This window comes from Equus asinus, chromosome 3, assembly GCF_041296235.1.
Source record: "Equus asinus isolate D_3611 breed Donkey chromosome 3, EquAss-T2T_v2, whole genome shotgun sequence".
Lineage (NCBI taxonomy): Eukaryota > Metazoa > Chordata > Mammalia > Perissodactyla > Equidae > Equus > Equus asinus.
Window position 1 is genome coordinate 78,043,506 of NC_091792.1, and position 6,342 is coordinate 78,049,847.

The window sequence follows — 6,342 nt, forward strand, 5'->3', positions numbered from 1 at the left end:
AGTTTTGCAGAATGTTATCATTGTAAGGAACTGGGTAAAGTGTACACTGGAACTTTTGGAGTTATTCCTTACAGCAGTGTGGAATCTACAACGATCTCACTATAAATTTCAATTAAAAATAGTTGGCAAATGGAAAGTCAGTCTATGTTCTAAGTTAGGAAGTTTCATTAAATGGTCAGTCCCATTACTTTATAAATTGAATATAATGCCAATAAAAATTTTAACGAGCTTTTCTGTTGAGTTAGATAAATGATCCTACATGGAAAAAATAAACGCATAAGCTAAGCTAGGAAAATATGGACCAGGAAGAACTCTGAGGGAGGAACTGTTCTATCACACGTTAAAAATATTGCAGAGACTGTAATGCGACAGGAGAGGATTGTTGCATGCACAAGAAGAGGAGAGAAGGGAAAGGGAGGGGAGAGGGTGGCAGAGGTCAGGGGAGTGGGGGAGGGGTGGCCTGATTGGAAGTTGTTGACGTGGGGAAGCTGGAGGTCACTAAGTAGAAGGCAGGCATCCTATGCGATGGTTTAGGGAGCATACGTGGCTTTCTCTGGCGGTCCTGTGTTGAAAGCAGAACGAGAGTTTTGGAAACTGGCAGTTACTGACCAAGTGCTGACTGTTCTGTGCTGAATGCTGCAGGGGCTGTGACTTGGCTTCTTGGGATGTTTGCTTCCCACGTTGGGGGTCAGAGTTATACTGTCATATATGATCTGGCCTTTGTCCATTTGTATATTCAGTCTCAAAAAAACAGTCGGTGCACAAATTCATCAGTTAGCTCGTCATTAAAAAATCGTCTCTTGGAAAGTTAAACCTTTGAAAGTTAAAAAGATGAAAATGTTAAAAAGATGAAAGACGCCAAATAAGTTTTATAGATGAATATGAAGAAATTGAATAAGAATCTCAAAATTATCCTTCAACAGATTAGGGTGTCATGAAACAGGTTTCTCAAACTTAAAGTCCTATATTAACATTATTTTCTAAAAAAGAAATTTGGCAAATGAATTAAAGGACTTCAAAAGTCCTTAGCGTTGACTTCATGTTTACACTTCTAGTAATTTACAATCAGGAAGTAATTCTAAATAGCAATGCGTTTTATCTCCTAAATTGATTTTTTTGTGTAAATTATTGATTAAAAAAAGAAAAAAATGAAATCAAATGTCCAGCAGTTAAGTATATTTACTTGAGAATATATCATGCAAACTACGTTTAAGTAGAGTGTCATTTTTATTATCAGCATAGGAGAAAAGATGAGTTATGGAAGGGATTCTGCTCATGCTCAGTTATTTCCTTTACTTAACATTAAATCTTGAATAAAGTATAATGTCAAGCTGACTCATTTACTCGTTCATTTTAAAAGCTGAAGACTATTTCCTTGGTTTTTAAATAATGAGGTGTAAAGAAGGGGGTGAGGTGTTGAAAATAACTTCCACTGAGATTGACAGTAGCAACTGCTCTTGATTTTTTTGAGAGTTGTGGGGTCACCCATCAAAGCAGGAATGCTATTTATGTTCAGAAATTAACAATCTGAATTTTATTAGAAATTTTGACTTTTATACACCCTCAAAAAGTAAACTTAGGAATTTATTTGAATTTTTAGCTCTGTTGAGGTATGAGTAATAGACAAAAAATGCACACGTTTTCTATATGTGTATTGATTAGTTTGGACATATGCATACACCCGTCATATCATCCCCACAACCAAGTGCTGAACACATCCATGACCTCCAAAACTTTCCTTGTGATTTTTGTGTGTTTTTTTAATCTTAGGAATTTCATGGATTTTAACCTTATGCTCAGATAAAAGAGGGAGAAGATGAGGTGTACGTTGTTTCATTGTGGTACCTTAAGACATAGACTTTCAACATACACATGACTTCTGAAAAGCAACATTTATTACTCTCACAATGAAATATTTTCTCCTATTTCCTTCAAATATATGGCCTTCTTATTCTACCCCCCACCCACTTCCTTTTTGAGTAGGGACTCAGGAGAAATTTCCAATGGTACTAACAAACAGGGTCCAAGGGGTGGCTGCCCCTCAGCCCTGCAGGCTTTTCCCCTGTGAGAAGCGCCCACTTTGCACGTGTGTGAGCCAGTGTGGAACAGGACAGAGTATGTCTGCAGACTGGTTCAGCCTGCTGAGCCCCTTTGCTGCTTCTAACCTATGGCCACAAAAAAGGCTAAATGGAGGGAAATTAAACTTTGATGTGTTGATGATTGAAAAGGAAAGTGCCTTGCTATCTAAGGGATAAAGTCATTTGGAGGAAAATCAAATAACTATCATAGTTATTTTTTCCTATCTTATTTTTCCACTGAAGGCACTAGATATTTCAATCTGACTTCCTAACACAATCCAGTAGTACCTTCCTTTTCTAAGGCCAATGAACTGTTATGTAAGGGGCTTCTATTGCGTTTTCCAAACCCTCCTGGGATTCTGTTTATCTACTGTTCATTTTTCACCCCCTGCTTTTCAGATTGCTTTGTTCACTGTCCTTGTCAAATAAATGTGGCTCATTAAAATAACCAGCATTAATATGTATCTCTTTCACTGCATTTTATCTAATAAATATGCTGAAGATTTTCTGTATTCTGCATGTGAATCCTTTGTTGAATATTGGAACTGGGACAATCTCTTCGCATCCTGTGACTTGCCAATTCCCTCTTGTAATGTGTCTTATGATGAACCGAAAGCCTAAATTTTAATGAATCCCAGTTTACCGATATTTCTTTTATGGAGAGTGTGTCTGTGTGTGTGTGTCTTCTTTGAGAAGTTTTTTCTACCCTGTGGTCCCGAGGATGTTTTCTTATGTTGTCTTCTAGAAGTTTCATTATTTTACCTTTCCCCTTTAGGTCAAAGTGTCCAGGAATTGAGTTTTGTGTATTGTGAGGGTAGGGCTCAAGGTTTCGTTTACATCCATATGCTCATCTCTACGAGTAATAACAGGCAGCATTGGGACAGGTGGACACAAGCCTGGGAGTTAGGGGTCCTGTATTCTCAGCCTTACCCTCCCTTTAAAGCACCCTCTGAACGTGGGCAGGTGATTTTCCCAGTTCTCCCTCCTCTCAGACTCCTTCCTTCCTCTCTTCCTTCTATCCTTCATTCCCCCCTCCCTCCCTCCATTCTTTCCTTCCTTCCTTCCATCTATCCACCCGAGCATCTGTCCAGGTATCAATCTGTCCAACTGTCCTCCTGCCTGTTCGCCTGTTTCTCCTTCTCTCCTTCCATCCTCTTTCCTCCCATGTCTCAACTTCTCTTCCTTGTCTTTGTTCTTCCTGCTTTCCCTGTGACCCTCCATTTGTCCGCTCTTCCTCTGTCCATCCAGGTGTCCCCTCTGTCTGTGCCTCTACCTATCTCTTTGTCGCGTCTCTCTCTTCTTCAAGCACACTGTCTCTCTTGGGTTCATCTCACTCACAGGCTCGAACATCCCTCTACTCACACAATCCCTCCTTCTGTCACTCACATTTATGGCTCACCTGTGAATGGTTGTCCTGGGACAGCCACTGCTGGAGTGCAGATGAGCCTGTGGGGCTTCACCCACTGTGTGGGGTCTCTGTCTCTCCCGGACGACAGCCCTTTCCACAGCTCCTGAGCCGGGCAGCATGTTCCTGCCTACTTCCTCATTGCTTGAGCAACCAGAAGCCACCACAGCCCTAGGGGGGGCCCCTCTTCCTTCCCCAGAGGAGCTCTCCAGCCCCACAACTCCACTGCCCAATTCTTACTGGGCAGCTGGGAAGCCGAGGTGTGCAATTCTGCTTTGAGGGCAAGCATGCTGATCACAAGGATTATACCAATATTTCAATCTGATGCAGCCCTCAGAGAACCCCTGGTCTTGTGAAAGTCACAGAAAATTCTAATACAAGGTGGGATGTTTTGAGGAGAAGCACCTGGCAACCTTTGGGTGAGAAGGGCTCTCTGGAGGAAGTTTTGCCCAATTGGGGTCTTTAAGAAGGAGTAGGAGTTATATAGGGAAATAGGGTGTGGAGCGTGTTCCTGGCAGAGGAAATTGCATGAGCAATGGCCCTGTAGGCAAAAACAGCATAGTGTATGGGAGAATTGACAGGAATTTGGTTTGCCTGAAGCACAAAGCCTAACTCAGAGTGAATGGATCAATAAGGCTGAAGAGTCAGCAGGAGCCAGATGTGCAAGGGCTTTGAGTGCCAGGTCAAGAAGCTTGAACTTAACCCTGAAGGCCTTAGGGAGCCATGGGTGATGCTAGAGCAGGAGTGTTCTAGTGAGATCTTCACTTCAGAAAAATGCTTCTAATGTTCAAGGCAGAGAACATCCTTTAGACAATGCATCCAGTGAGCATGTTAGGGTGTTGGTTCCGGTGAGAAAAGGTAAGACCTACCTGGGACGTGAATGAACAGAAGGAACGCATTGAGGAGCAATCTGTAAGTGCAGTTGGTGTTACTGGCAGGTGAGGGAGGAGGAGCTGAGAGATATGCTGGCTTCGACTTGGATGAGCACAGCATTGGGTGGTGGTTCCACTGGGAGCAAAGGCAACAGATGATACTGAGTTCAGGACTCTGATTTGGTCTCAGCTCAGCTCTCAGTGATGGCCATCTCTCTCCCTCTCTTCTTGCAGCCAAGGGACACGACCTGAAGGCCCTCACACTCAGTTCCACCCTCTCCAACATCCAGTATTTGACAGACATGAGCAAGAGCTCAGCCACATTGAACTCCACTGAGAGAGGCCTGCAGCCCCTAATGAGACCCTGGTGTCAGCAGCTCCTGGCTGGATGAGTCCCAGCCAGCCACTCTCCACCTGCTGTCTCTCCTGCTCGTCGTCCTCCTGCCTCCTCCCCAGCTTGGATCCTTGTTCAAGAAGAGCAGCCTGGGCCCCTTGTCTTGGGCTGTAGACTGATCTCCCTCAGGGAAGTCCCTTTTCTGAGCATTTGAGAGTCATGAACACTTTCGGTGACCACCCCAGTTTTCACTCTTCCCACTGACTGCCAATTTGCTCCTCCCTCCCTCTAGCCCCCATTATCAGAGGATTCAGGACATCTCTCTAGAGTCCCCACATTCCTCTCTCCCCGGGCCTGCGGAGGAAGGGGCAGCCTCCAGCATGAAAGCTGTCTGCACCTACCACCCTGACCCCATGGCTCATGATGGAGAGTGTGACAGAGACCCCATGTGACAGAGAGCAGCATTCCTGGGTGCTGAACCAGCTGATCCACCCTGTCACCCCGAGAGGCCTCTACTCCCTGCTCAGGGACAGCCTTTTTGTCAGTGGTGAGTGCTCGTGCTGAGCTGGATTGACAGTGATCGTTACTTATGCCTGTTCTGCTTTATTTCCTCTCTAACACGTCAGCCCAGGTTCTGCGTGGGGGACACAGAAACCGTATATGTAAAAACTTTCAACTTACAAATGGAGACTATGTAAATGGATTTGTTGATCCCAATAAAAAAAAAAAGTGAACTGTCTCACTATTAATTTTTATATAGATTGCCTGGACAAATGGTAATATCTTGGTTATAATGGGTTTACATATACCATTAAAAATTAGTTTCACTTGTTTATTTTTAGTTTTTTAAATGTCAGTATTTAAAAAAAGTTTAAATTTCATTAGATAGAGTGTGAAATTCTACTGTTGGACAGCACTGTTCAAGACGTGAAAATAAAGCCCAGAGAAAGTGGTTAGGGACAACTTTTCCAAGGAAAGGAGTCAATCTGACCCACGTGGCAAGATGCAGACAACAGTCTCATACACACATACATGCACACACACACACTTAGAAAGCAAGACCAACATCATCATAGAGTTGAACCACTACTTCTCAAGTGGCAAGAGGTTGCAGTCCTACATTGTTCTAAGTGGACGAACCTCAGGAAAGGAGCCAGGAGTCAAGAAAATTTACCAACCAGGAAGATCTAAAACCAGAGAGTAAAGGTCAGGATCTTTGGTGAAGTTCCCAGCGGTGGATTCTGTTAGAGACTCAATACGTTAGCGAGAACTTTGCAAGAAGGGTTGTTACAGAACTCACCTATCCTTTCCTATGTAAAAGTACACAAGTTTCGTAAAGAATACTAGCTCCTGCCAATCAACGAAAAGATGGTAGAACACGAATATCGCCCTTGTAAATCACTCCTGGATTAGTGAGCCAGTCAGGGAACAGATGACAGTGGATTGAGCTGGACCTCATTAGGCTGATTCTGACTTCATGACCATCCTGTGGATTGTCTCATGCCAGGAACTCTAAAACATGCTGTCCCCACCACTCTTTTGCCACCAAGGTCCACCAACCAGACCTTGCTGACAAATGCCCTGGCTGGGCCCCTTCTGACCACACCTGGAGGACTCTCCACAAATCCTACTCCGTCACGGCGCTCTTCCACC

At 43.8% G+C, this 6,342-nt stretch overlaps 1 long non-coding RNA gene across 1 annotated transcript in view; it reads left to right on the plus strand.

The window, feature by feature from the left end:
- LOC139044820 (uncharacterized) overlaps positions 1–5,520 on the plus strand; it is a 107,408-nt gene extending 101,888 nt beyond the window's left edge. Inside the window, exon 4 of the long non-coding RNA XR_011502087.1 lies at positions 4,590–5,520. This is a non-coding gene — a long non-coding RNA (uncharacterized lncRNA). The remainder of the gene's footprint in view (positions 1–4,589) is intronic.
- Positions 5,521–6,342: the final 822 nt, after the last annotated feature.